At 41.8% G+C, this 13,823-nt stretch overlaps 1 protein-coding gene across 4 annotated transcripts in view; it reads right to left on the bottom strand.

Moving 5' to 3' along the window:
- Positions 1–13,823, bottom strand: part of SORCS3 (sortilin related VPS10 domain containing receptor 3) — a 379,882-nt gene that overhangs the window by 122,466 nt on the left and 243,593 nt on the right. The window lies entirely within an intron of this gene.

The raw sequence follows: 13,823 nt of genomic DNA, 5'->3' as shown, positions 1-13,823 counted from the left end.
TCTCTAGACACACAGCCAAGCCTGAGATCATGTGTAGGAAGGGGTTTCAAATCTGGAAAGCTGCAGGAGAATATCCTTTCCTATATCCTGAACAATGAGTGGCTTCATGGGAGACAAGTAACAGTGCCCTCCCTGTGCTCCACAGTGCTTCAGTTCATCCTGATCCAGGCACGCAGGGGAGACTGACAACACCACCTGCGCCCCAGCACGAAGGGCAGCATACAGATGTTTACAGGAGGAACCCAAATGAACAGCATCGTTGTAAATGCCAGCCACCATCAGGAACAATTTAGCTTGACAGTTGTAGCAGAAACTGTCACTCCACTGAGGCATCACTGCCAGAAAAATCACCAAATGAGAAACTTGCATGTTTCAGGGATCCCCTAGGGCTATCGGGCATACACCATTTACACTGTCATCTCTGATTCATCTATCATCCAGTTCCTGCAATCAAACGGTGGAAAATTATACCTTTAAAATAAGTGAATCTGCAATGGCAAATCATGCAACAAAAAGGATGTTCTTACCTAACCTCTATCTCCAGCTCTCTCTCTATATTACGCAGTAGCTATATTTAAGCTACTTACTCATTTAATTCAAACTCTAGGTACCTTCAATCCACCTTGCAGAGTGGAGGCATGGGGACACAGTAAGCAAACCTGATCCAAGCCAACAATAGTCTACAAGTCAATCGATATTAAACATTAATTCCTGAAGGAAACCAACGTTCACAGTGATGGCACAGCACAATTCTTATGATAAAGGAAGACTGCAGAGAAAAATAAAGCAGCCTTCTCCATGCTGTCACCAAAGAAAAACACGAGTCATCTGGATAGGGAACAGCAGACTCAATTTTGCAGCAGAACCTCTCTCAGGTTTGTCACATCTGTGCCGCTGGGTCTGCGTGCATAACACTCGTGGACTTGCACCACGATCTGAGGAAAGCAACTGGCCTGAAGCAAGAACTGTGTCTGCAAGAGATCTAAACTAGAGTCTTGATTTGGCAGCAAAACTTTTGATGACACTATCGTGCTCCTATTATATGGCAGGAAAGTCCCCTTGGGTACAGTGTATTCTGCTAACATGTTATTTGTACGTGCTGTTATCTCTCGAACACTGTAAGTAGAAAATGCTACCAAATTCAGATGGTTTATGATTACTGAGCCTCTGGCAGAAATGAGCTGCCCAAGGTAGGAGGCTGTGGGAAGAATCAGGTTTCCTTCCTTTGCTCTAAAGAATCCCAAGGATTTTCTATAAAGATTTGAGTTTGTTGTTTGTTTGTTGTTTTGGTTGTGTTTTTTTTTTCCAATCGTCCCTTTCTGAAAAATATCATCCCTCATTTTGGTCCCTCAGCTCCTCCTTTTATCATACCTACAGCACTTCGGAAGTACCAAAATATTACTGCATCATGCCCTAACTTTCATTTTATAGCCACCCACAGTCCTATAAAAATCAATTGAACACAAACCCAAAGAATTTTATTATACTGGAAGAACATTTTGTAACGGCCACACAACTGTTGTGGGGCTTCTACCGCATGCACACCAGCCCTCCAGTCTTGTCCCAGACAACCTACATGGAAGACCAGGTTCAAATACAGGCCAAATGCAACTGAAGACAGACAGCATTTGCAATGATGAATAAAGATCTCTCTTGGAAGGGTAAATGGGCCACAGCAGAACAGCGCTGGAATCAGATTATGAAAACCTTGGCCTTTTTTTGTTTGCTTGCTTTTGTTGTGTTTTCTTTAAAGACAGAGCCTAGTGAGGAGGCATTTGAAAAACACAATTCCCAGCCTGTCCTCAGTCACAGAAGCATCAGGAGAAATATAAAAGAACAACTGAAATTACTCAAACACCTTTTCAGTCTTTTTTTCTGCCAAATTCATGACTTTGAAAAGACTAATTCATTATTTAAGACCCTGGGATTGGTATTCCTGAGGTGTTAGACCAGAAAATCCATGCATTGGCCTCCTTTTTAACCACTGAGGCAATGAGCATGAAAAGCTGAAACCCACATTGCGTTACCATTGAGCTTTAGAAACATCCCTGCCTACTGAGGGTCAAAAGGCTTCAGGCTGTGCCTCCAGGAAGTTTATTCTCTAGAATAACATTGGTTACATGCAGATCCTATCAGAAGGAGAGGGAAAAAAAAAAAAAAAAAAAACACAGCAGAGGTGAATTTTCATATATCAAGCTTGAGCAATGGAAACAAACAGTCACCTTTGCATAAGCAATAGCTTACACACAGGCAGATGAGCCCACCAGGGACTCTGTATCTCTCAGCAGGCAGTTTTGGGGGAAAAAATACTGTACACTGGAAGGAGTAAACTAAATTTATCTTGTTTTCTCGAGGGAGCAGAATACCATAAAAGTTTTCAGGCCAAATCCTCTAGTGATGTAAATCAGCATTTCCCTGATAAAATCGGTGGACCCACATTCAATTTCAGCTGCCACATATGTGGCTGCACACGCCTTTTGTAAACCAGCTCAGGTGTGCTATTAGATCAGGACATGGTCCATTTACCTGCTGAAACAAGCACTGGAGGCAGGGACGGTTTGGAGTGATTCACAAAGGAGAGAAGAGAAACAGAGAAACCTATTTGCAAAGGGCAATCTGAAACAAAACTAGGGCCACATACCACCTTCCAGTATTACAGAAATCTGCTTCACACAATAGCTACTACAATATTTGAAAAGAAACGTGAGCTTTTGAGTATACTGCTGTGCTACAATGTAAACAAAGTGCCCTTGCTGCCCTGTGGTCCATTTGCAATTACAGCATCTGCCAGCATGAAATTCCCACACTGAGCTCTTACCCCAGCTGTCTGGAAATCCTGCCACAGTTTGAAGCCTGGGGAGAAATGAGGTTGCAAGAAGAGGAACTCCTGTAACATTTCTGCAGGACCATGAAGGGCCGTGGAAGGGAAAACTGAATATGAGTTCAGAGGTCTGGATAACTTTGCAGCTCTGCCACTGGTTAGTGGCTAACCTTGCACAACTCACTTCAACTTTCTGTGCCTGTTTCTCTCCAGCCTCTCTCACTGCCTTGTCCCCTCTGCCTCTGTATTGGCAACGATAAAGCTGTGACTTCTGAGCCATTTAAATACTCCTCTCCTGACAGTGGTAGGTAACGTGACCAGGACAGGATGGCACTAATACCTGTGTAAACCAGATGATTCCTCCTGGTCATGGCCTGAAGGGAGCTACTAAGGACTGCATGGTACAACTGTCACCAGGGCATCCTGGGGTCTACTAAATCCAGTTGTGCTTCACAGTACAGTGGTGGAGAGGAAACGTCACCTGCCTGCGAACCTTTTCTGGAGTTTCTCTTTTGCTGGCTCTCAGATATGCACCTCTCAGCTGTATAAAAAAGAGTTGGAGAAGATACTGGTATGGATAAAATACAGTGAGAGTGCTGTGTTAAATGCATGTGCCATGCCCAGCAGAAAAGTACTAGGAAGAAACTACCATCATATCAACAGACCCTCAAATGAAATAAGCAGAGACTTCTGTGTGGTCTAAGGCCAGCTTGTAGGATCTGATGGCCAAATCCATTGCAACTGAAAGCACAGGTATGGTAGCAGCTAGAGGTAATGCAGTGGCAAGGACTTTGGTCCTCAGCACTGCCAGCTACAGCCAAGGCTCTGCACTGGGCTCAGGACTGCACACCTCCTACAGGTTCCCATCCCTGCACAGTTCACCTAGCCCTTTTCCCAAGTACTAACATGGTTTCCAGGTTATGCAAACATGCTAAGGGTTCAGCTTTTGCTACCAGGAATCTGGAACACCCCCCTGTTAGAGACAGAAAAGAGAGCAAGGGGCAGCCTGCTATTCCCACTCCTGGCTGCAAGTTCCTGCTCTGGCACACAGAAATACACCCCAACAGACTGCCCCAGCTCTTGGTCACTGACGATGTAGCAAATAGGCATATGTGGGTGCAGGCGTGGTGGGCAAGGACAGCACCTTCTCCCCTCAGCATCATCCATCCAGCTGGCTCCCTCAAGGGCACTGGTCCATCCCATCCCAGCCACCCATCTCCGATGACATTAAAGATGAAAGTTACCGTCTTGCTAAGTGGCCCGCTGCCATCTTCATGTGCAACACTTCCAAACAGGGAGGTCTTGCATTGTCAGGGCAATGTGCAAATACTAATTAACGCCCCCATTCCCCAGACAAAAAGAACAGTCCCTGTTGGGCGGATTTCCAACAGTTCTCAGCCATCTGAATCACTAATGGTAATGGGAGCTGCTGGGTCCTTGATCCTACTGGGTAACAAACGACCCTTCACGGTTAACAAAAGATAACAGCTTTTCAACTGCCACCTTGCAGAAAGCACTCTTGGTCGGAGGGAATTAGACGGCGTCCCTCTGTATTCAATTCTACATGCCTACGGTCATACGTTCAGTCGCTGGCAGACACATCTACCCCCAGGCTATGGCTTTAATGTCCTAAACTGTTACAGAAACATGAGATAATAGCAAAATCCAGGACGGTGAAACTACTTAGAATCCCTGCACTGAAAGCCCTTATGCCCACATTACTCGTATGTCTTTGCAGGCTCTTTGTAATAGTGAAAGCCTGTCTGTATAACCACTTTACACGCTAATTTGGAAAGGTCCTCACACTTTCTGGCCTTAATCCAGAAAAGCACTTACGCAAAATCTTAAAGGTAGGTTCAGGCTAAAGCATTTTGCTGCTGTTCTGAGGTCAGGGTTACCTTTTTTTACCTACTAAATTCTGTATTTTATAGGTAGTGCTATTCAAAGTGAACTTCTGATGACAATTCATGCAAGTCTACATTCGTTGTCACAAGCTCCTTTCTATTACTTCATCTGTAGTATTTTTGGTAAAATTAATCCTGTTGTTCCTTGGCCTGGAAAAGTCAATGACATTTCTAAAATCACGCACCACATTGAATCAATTCAGTGATGGAAAATGACACTAGACTGAAGCTTTCCATGGTCAACATCAGCAGACATTTGAGTGGAGTCAACAGCCGAATTGTGCTTTTTTCTGCAGACGAAATTATCATCATCCATAATTCTGCTCAACAGGTTACAGAGGAGACCTCATAGTGTCATCAGACCAGGAAAAAACTGAGAAAGAGTTTTGAAATGCGTTGCGGAAGGCAAAGAAAAAGAAAGAAAGAAAAAAAAAAGAAAGAAAAAAAAAGAAATAAAAGGTGAAAAGAAAGGTCAGGGAAACCCTCCTGGATTCATCTCACTCCACTGAAGCAGCCTAGTAGGTAACTCACATCTACATAAATGAATCACAACATAGAACAACAAAAGACTTGGAATTCCATCTTTACTTTGTTCCCTCCTCCAGGGCAGCAGATCAATGTAGGCCATAGGTGTGATAGCAGGAACAGGGAAACTTAATGCTTCTTGTTGCTTTGATCGCATTGGAAGCATATCCCCATATAACCCATTTTCCACAAACCCAGTCATCAGGGTTGGTCTCACAGCCCTTACTCTCAGGTATCTGTAAGGCAAATATTTACATCTCAGCAATGTGAGTAACTTCCTTGACAGTCACAGTTGAACCCTAGTAAGTCCACTTTAGCCCAAGGTACCTCATTCTACAGTAGTTACCTACATTTAGTCCCAGAAGTCAATCAACATCATCCAGTAGACCACCAACTACTATCGCAGCCTAGTCATCCAATTCAGGCGTACATTGCTACATTTCAGATCTCTGCAGTGAGGTAAAAATAAATAACGTCCTCCGGTGTTCTTATTCTTCTACCTTCTCCATTACCTCATATTTATTTCTATTTTCTATATTTATAACCACCCTTTGCCACACTTAGGCTCCAGATAAAAATCAATGTATAGCCATGATTTAGCATGGCCCAGGAATAAAACACTGGATCTTTGCTCTGTTATACAATAAACCAGGTTTCTTCAGCAGCAGAGTACATTTAAGCATTGAATGTGTCTCACTCCATTTATCTCTATATTTTCCTCCTCCAAGTAAAACCTGTTCATGAAGTATCTATAACATAAATAAAAAGCAATAGGAAAGTCTGTTCTAGCTAAATCAAGTTTCAGAAGCAGTTACTTTCTTTTTGCCACCACAAATCATCACAAGCCCAAAGTTCACTATTTTGCTAGGACAAAATTCATTGGGCATTTCTGAAGTGGAGCCAATGCTGCATAATTTAATTTCTCATCTCCTATTAAAACTGCCAGGCTTACCATAATCAGAATGATAAATGCAGAGTCATAAGTCTTCTTTCCAACAGTAATGCCCATCAATACTTCAAACGCAAACAATAGTGACATTTGACTTCATAAAAATTACCTGGTGCACCAACAACACTTAATTAAATCATTTAAAAACTGCTTTTGTTACATTTAATGAATGATATATTATACTGCAATGAAACATGCAGCAATACAAATACTTCACAATGCTAACAATTAAGGCTCACTTCACTTATGGCAATTGACAACACAAGTGCTCCTCACTTCATTCAGTTTGTGCATTCCAAATGAACTGGTTAGCAAAAAGGGTGCTTCTTTGCTAATGAGTTTTGTAATCAAGGCATCTATTTTAATTTCAAATTGGCTAGATTGGGGGAAATTGCTGAACTAAATGACTGGTTCTAATTAGGATTATAAAAATATTCATCATGCAGTAGAATTAGCACAAGGTCTTGATTTCCCTATATTTGCATATAGCTTTAGTTTAAGAGTGGAAAAAAAACTCCTGATAAATTGTCTTCCTTCTAATGAATTGAACAAACACTATATCTGTTTTAGTCGTCCTTTCATTTAAAGGCACTGATACATATTCATGATTTGTAAATGAAGTTAAGTGATTTCGATTCTTCAGTTCATTACCATATTGAAGAAGAAACTTCCATAAATTGCCTTTAAATATTCCCAATCTCAAGGGTTTAGTGCCTAAAAAATTTTTTTTAAAAAATCCAACTTCACTAACATTTCAGTTTATCTGTTTGATGGAGTTCTGCCTGCCTGGGAGAGCTTCTGGCAGGTGGCTTGTCCAGCAAAGGACACATGATGTGTTTGTGGAACCTGATGTTCTCAGAAGAGCATTCAAAAGGCAGAGAGATGAAAGGCGTATTTGTGGTTAAGTCATGGGAACAGGACTCAATCTGGATTCAGTTTCTGACTTTGTTATAGCCCTTGGTGGTAGTTAGGCAATGAAACGCTTTAATGACCTGTGCCTGAATACACTATCGACTCTCTGGGGACAATGCTTTGTCTGTCAGCTTTACGTTTAATTGCAGGCTCTCTGGGGCAGGGATTGCTTTACTATGAATGTGTAATACAACAGATCAGTCAGTGCGGTAGGAATTTCTAAGAGCAGTTACTGTAACGAGACTTGTGTTAAACATGAAACACTAAGTGTTCCTCTACGGCACAGCAACATACATTATTTCATTCCTCAGTACGATAGGCCTGTAGAAGTAATTGTGATTATGGCAGTTTCCTCAATTCTTTCTCCTCTGGGTGAAAAGAAGAATGCAGTAGGTGTGTCTCCAGCTTCATGCCACAGGGTGCTCAAATGCCAGTGTGATGGGCACAAAATAAATTGGAGCACTGAGTATTGCAGTCATAGCACTGGAACCACAGCCGTTGTGCTCTTCAGATGTCAATGAGCCAAGCTGAGAAATTAGCACCGGTGTGCTCTCTCACCTCACACAGTGAAATGGCGATTCTACCAAGGGTTCATGCGGGAGCAGAAAGAGCTTTTTTTCCTTGTTAAATATAATGTTCACATCTTGCTAAGAAAAGCTGAGTTTTACCCAAGAGGTTCAGTCTTGAGTCACCGCTGATAAAAGAAGAGGTTGTTCACACCCTGACAACTACACTTATATCTAAATTTCAGGACCAGGATTGCTGCTGAGGACCAGGTGACAGTTGTCAGTGCCCGCTGATTTATATCAAAATGCCATGTGGGGCAGTCACCAGCCCATCTTTTCTCATCATCTCCACACCTCAGTTCCTGAGGAAAGAAAACCTGAAGGCCTGAGCTAGAGTCGCATCTGAGTTCGGACATGCAGCAGCACACACAGCTTAATCTCAGCACAGCCGCATCGTGAAACCATTATCACAGAAACATACAGTCCAGAATTAGGATCTCCAACTTCAAGTGCAATATTCTCACCTGAACACAACCCTGAAGTCCCTACGCACCTAAATTTTTGTGAGGCAAAGAAAAAAATAAAAATAAATAAATAAATAAATAAATGAAGACCAGGGGTTGGAGCACTTGCTAGAAATAAAGGAGAATACAACCCCCAAGACTCTGTGCTAGTGAAGCTGAGCAGAACAGGTGGAGGGGGAGTGAAGCTCGAAACCCTGCAGCACAGGCACCCCCTGACACACAGGGACCAAGGGTGTCCTTCAGAAGGATTGACACCTCTCACTGTCCCAGCTCACTGACCTACTGTGACGGGGAAAGAGGACATAAATTGTCTTACTCTCTGTGTGTATAAATTTTGACTTAATTTCTTTATATGACTCCACAAAATGGCTTCCTACAAGGAATTCCAGGGCAAGATGGATGACTGCCTGGAAGAAGTCGTCTAAATTTCAGGAAGAACATGAATCCAGGTTTGCCTTCCTCTCAGCATGTCCCACTGGATTTCTTTGGCAGCTCCCTACCCAGCTGGACACTGGAAAAAAACAAAACCAAACAACACACACACACACTGCCTTACTGCCCTGTGCTGTACTGGGAGCCTGGGATCAAACTCCAGGAGTGAATTTCACCTGGCAGCAGGGAGGCACTGCCTTTGTGGCTCTAGCTCTGTGTGTCTGGGCGATTAAAACTTTCCCACGTAGTTGCAGTGCTACCTGGGATTCCCTTTGATAAATTCAGCAGTGTCTAATCGAGATAGTCAGGGCTCTGACATGTATCACAGTTAATTTTTTAGATCATAACTCGCTACATCTCCAACACTGAGGACATCTCCCCAGCCAGACCTGATACTGTGTACCAGATGCAATTTGGTGATACAGCCCTGTGTTATCTTGCACATTTTATCACTTCGTTCAAAGTGATATTAAGACACCCCCTTCCTTTTGTTCACTTCTTCCTGAAGACTAAGCACTATGGAGAGAGAAGTCATTGCTTGCCAAACTCCTTGTTTATCCAGTTCTCCCAAATTCATAATGGTGTAGCTGAGGAATTTAAGGTATGATATTGAACTATTCAGTCTCCCACCTCTTCCCAATCACCTTTTGGTCTGTAAAAGACAGGGAGAAGTGCATCACTTTGCATAGATTTCTTCTCTTAACAATAGTGATTTGAAATGCTCTAAATCTCTCTCCTAATTCTCTAGCCTGTTCTCGTTTTTTTAATTCTTTTAAATAAATATTCATGCAAGAGGGCTGTGCATGCTGCTGTGAAAGAAGATTCAAAGTCATTCTGAATTAAGTTCCACAAGCTGGAAACTCCCCTCCATTTCCACCTCCAGACTGATTCATTCCCCAAAAGGGTATGTGAGGTAGAAAAGTTAAGGCTATTGAGAAATAATTGGTTCCTTGAATAGGTGAGACAAATTAGGAAGCACTTGAAATACTAGGATTAGAAATATTAGCATGACCGCTTTTCATCAGGAGATGATTCAGAAAGACAACCTGGGTGTTCCAAGTTCTTAAAAAGCTAGGTAAAGGAGAGACTGGATTCACAACCAAATGGGGCCACTTCAAAATCTACATCCGCAGCCACTCTGAACATTAGCAATGAAAACTATAGCTCACGTCTAGACTGATGGACCCTGAGCTTCCACACCAATCCATAAAGCAGTGTCCAATGCCTTCCAAAAGTGATTAGCAACCTTTTTTCACATACCCTCCTTCCCATCACACCTTGATACAAGGATCATTTCAAATGACTACCTACATACTTTTCTGCAAAAACATGAAAATTTGAGGATGAAATCCCATTTTCCCTTTGTATTGGGGTGTATATATATATAAATGCCAATACAGGCACCACTTGTGAGACCAAGCCTGACTCACAGAAAAACTGACCATAATGTTTACACAGTGCCCACTTTCTGCCAAGGGCCACAGGCTGCCATTAACAGAACCGACCCATGCGCACATCAGGTTGCACTACTGTACCAATAAAGCAGACACACAAAGCTTTGGGAAGATACCCAAGATGGGTATGGCACTCCACCTCTTAAAGAAGAGGAAATTCATTTTTGGACATAAGATTTCTGTAAGTCCTAGCTTGACTTTTAAACCAGGTTCATGTGAGACTGGCAGCAGAAGTCCGAGCATAGGTAAAAAAACAGATCTGTGTAATGAATAAGCTAAGGGAGCAGGATTATTTGCAAGAACATTACAGAAGAAAAGGTAAAAAGATCAATAAGTCAATCTGCAGAGCATCTGCTGTGCCTGAACATCAAGGCTGAGAGTAAAAGAGAGCACCAGCAGGAGAAGTTGCAAGCATAAACTTATGATCAAAATCACACATAATAGTGGCATAAGAGTGACTTGCTGGGAAAATTCACAACTAAAGTATTAACACAGACAGGCATCACTTGCTCAGGAAAGGGAAGAAAAGCCTTATAAATCATAGATACATACACGTGTTCTGAGGTTCCAGGGCATTCTCCTAAGCAAGTTAAAAAGACTGTAGGAAGAAACTGTTTGGTGGGTTAAAAAAAAAACAAACAACAACAACGTGACAGCACATCCTAGAAGCTGTTATGGCTTGGCCATGGTCAAACTGCAGGGGACATGTATTGATTGTGGCTCCACAAGAGTCTCAAAGTTTTCTATTATCCCACTTATTCACAGTGAATACACCTACACTGGCAGAAAACACCGATTTGGAAGGGACAAGTAAGTCTACTAGAGGACTGAATTCAAGATGTAGGTTTGTTTTCTTTTAATGTGTTTGTTTTTGTTTTTTGTTTTAATCAACTAGAAAAATAGCCTAATATTGTCGTCCAATGTATAAAAGTTCACTAGAAATAGGAAGGTCTGCTTAGAACATAAAACTGATTAAAAAAGAGGTTTGAATTACTGCAGTGGAACTGTAGGTGAGAATACATCAAGAACATTTTCCAGCAGAAAGGTCCAAAATATTGAATAATTTTATTTCACACAAGAGCATTAATATTGTTTTCTATTTTTATACACAGAACAATTTTAAAACCACCTGATCTGGGCAGCAACCCATAGATTTTTAGTAGGGTGCTAGCTGTTGATTTTTCATTATATTGTATGTAACAACATACTAGGGGAAATGCATTTTCAGACTCATTCTATTGAATTTCCAAGTTGACCATTGCTTGCTTACAACACCATATTGTTTTAAACTGAAATAAAAATAACATAAATATTAATCTGAAACCTATTTTTAATCTGCAAAGTGAAATGAAATTTACAAGTTTGTTTACACATTCATGAGAGGACGGATTAGATCTTCCCTTAATAGTTCCTACTGCTGGGAGTCAAAATGTATGCATTTGATTTGTTTTCAGATTTATTTGCATGTTTAAATCCGTCTCCAAAATAAACACTACAAACAGACCTTAAAGGTCACACATACTTTTAAAGCTTAGAGAGATGGAGGATTATGGTCTCCTGCTGTCCACTGACTTTCACCAGCACCTTCGTGGTCACACTATCTGTAGTTGAGTATTAGCAGCAGGTTCCAGCCTAATGATAAACTTTATATTTTACTGACCTTGCATGCACTTAAATCAAAAGGTACCTGTACTGTTCCCAACAACAGGTTGCCCCTGGAAGTAAGAGATGTGTTTCGGTGCAGGTGAACCCCCATGACCTGGATACACAAAGTAAGAAAGCAAGCACTTTTTGACCCATCACCACCTAGTCTGTGCCAGACAACCTCATGCTGCCTCACAGGAAAATGGGCACAAAAGCAAATGACAGTGAAGGATAAGAAGAACCAGGCTGCAATCAGAGAATGAGCCCCTGACAACAGCATGACCTCTTTGGGTATCCTTCTTGCAACTTCAGAGCACTACTGCAGCCGCTCTGGCCACATATTTTAGGAGCTCCCAATATCTTTCTTCTGCTCAGAAGCAGAGAGGTGAAGTGATTGTTGCCACTGGCAAGACCCCGTTATCATAGCTAAGAGAGAGGGCATGGCACAGCAGTGTGGGAAGGTGTGAGATCCAGATTTGGCTTCCAAAGATCAAGAGAGCAGCACAGCCACAACCACCATATGGAGATGCACAAGACCTTGACAAAGCTACTTAAAGATTTAGAATTTTTAACCTAAAAGTCACTTTCTTCTTGTCATTGGTCTAACCCCCATCTAGCAGGTCACGGCTGACCTCCAGTTCCCACTCACCTGTGGCAGTACTCTTGTTTCCAGACAGACTGGAATGTTTAACAGTGGCCTCTCAGATTACTTCAGTCTGGAGTCTTCACACAGTAACCACTACCACAATCTATAGAACTGCCTTTGCACTCTAACAGCGTTGTCCATATCCCAATATCAACCGTAACTCTGTAACTGCAATAAAGCTGCATGATCTGAGTTAGGGTGACAATTCCTTGACAGTTCCTTCTAAGCCAAGATGCAGGCTTGTACCTGGGTTATGTTAAGCAAACACTTCAACTGAGAAAAGCACTGCCTCCTTGGTTGTTCTCAAAGATCAGCATCAAGACAGCACTTGGCGTCATCTTTCTGAACACTGAAGAAAAGCATCATGAGTGGGTCTTGAATACAAAGGCAGACAAAAATGTAAAGTCTGCAGTTCCCATTGCTTCATTTCCATTTGACCAACAAGCAGCAGACCACCTTTGCCTCCTCTGTGCTCTTACACGGTAAATAAATATGTTCATTTCCTGGGATAAAAGGCTAGCATCCTCAGGGAGTTTCTAATTTGCATTTTATTTTCCTTGGCTCTCTTCTGAGCTGATGAGAACAGCAGAGGTGGGCTACACTCTGCAGATATCATTAGTTTGGAGGAGCAGGAGCAAAAATACTCCTGAGCCATTACCGCAGTACTGGACCAGGGGAGCATAATTAACACCTCACATGCTAGCAGATGTGCATGCTTTGTATTTGATTTCTCTTTCCATTGGCTAACATGTCATAAAAAGGCCACAAAGCACTGGAAATAGAACTATAGCGCTTCAACTCATGAGCAGACACTTCACATTCACTACAGCTGGACCTCGTTGCAAACACTCCATGTGTACCTCACCAGATGTCTGTTTCTTTCTGGTACTGGTGTTCGTACAAAGACAGCCCTTTTTTAGTTTTTTAATCTCCTGTTTAAAAGTGGCATCAAACAATTCCATGACATCAAACAAATAGATTGGTCTTTCTAGCTTCCTTCAAAATCCCTGTTACAATGAACATCTGAGTGCACAAAACTATTTGACATTTGACTAACTCCTTCTTGCAGTAAGTATTTGATACTATGAAAGGAGTTTATTTACAATAGCTTTGTGCTTGCAAATGTCACTCAAGCATCATCAGTAGCACAGCAGCAAACCACCTGGTGCCTGCCATAGCATTCTATTTACAAGGGGATGGAAAGGTTACATTGGGAAGTACAGCAGTAGTAGATTATTTGATTGTACTCTCAATAACTACTTGGATAAAGATTTGTGGTAGCCTTTCATACGAAATGCTGTAAAATACCAGAGGCATGAAATTTTTGGAGTACTGTCCTACAGCAGGGATATGAGACTGCCTATTTTCAAAAACCTCCCAAATAATTGTAGGAATTGAAAGTCCAACCCAGAACACACACACACTTGACAGATTAATGCAAAAAACTTAAAGTGTATCTTCAGCACATTTTTACTTTCCACTGTCTACAGATGACAGAAATGGAAG

This window comes from Cygnus olor, chromosome 7 (assembly GCF_009769625.2).
Source record: "Cygnus olor isolate bCygOlo1 chromosome 7, bCygOlo1.pri.v2, whole genome shotgun sequence".
Lineage (NCBI taxonomy): Eukaryota > Metazoa > Chordata > Aves > Anseriformes > Anatidae > Cygnus > Cygnus olor.
The sequence above is the reverse complement of the archived record's forward strand: the minus strand, read 5'-3'. Positions and strand labels throughout refer to the sequence as shown.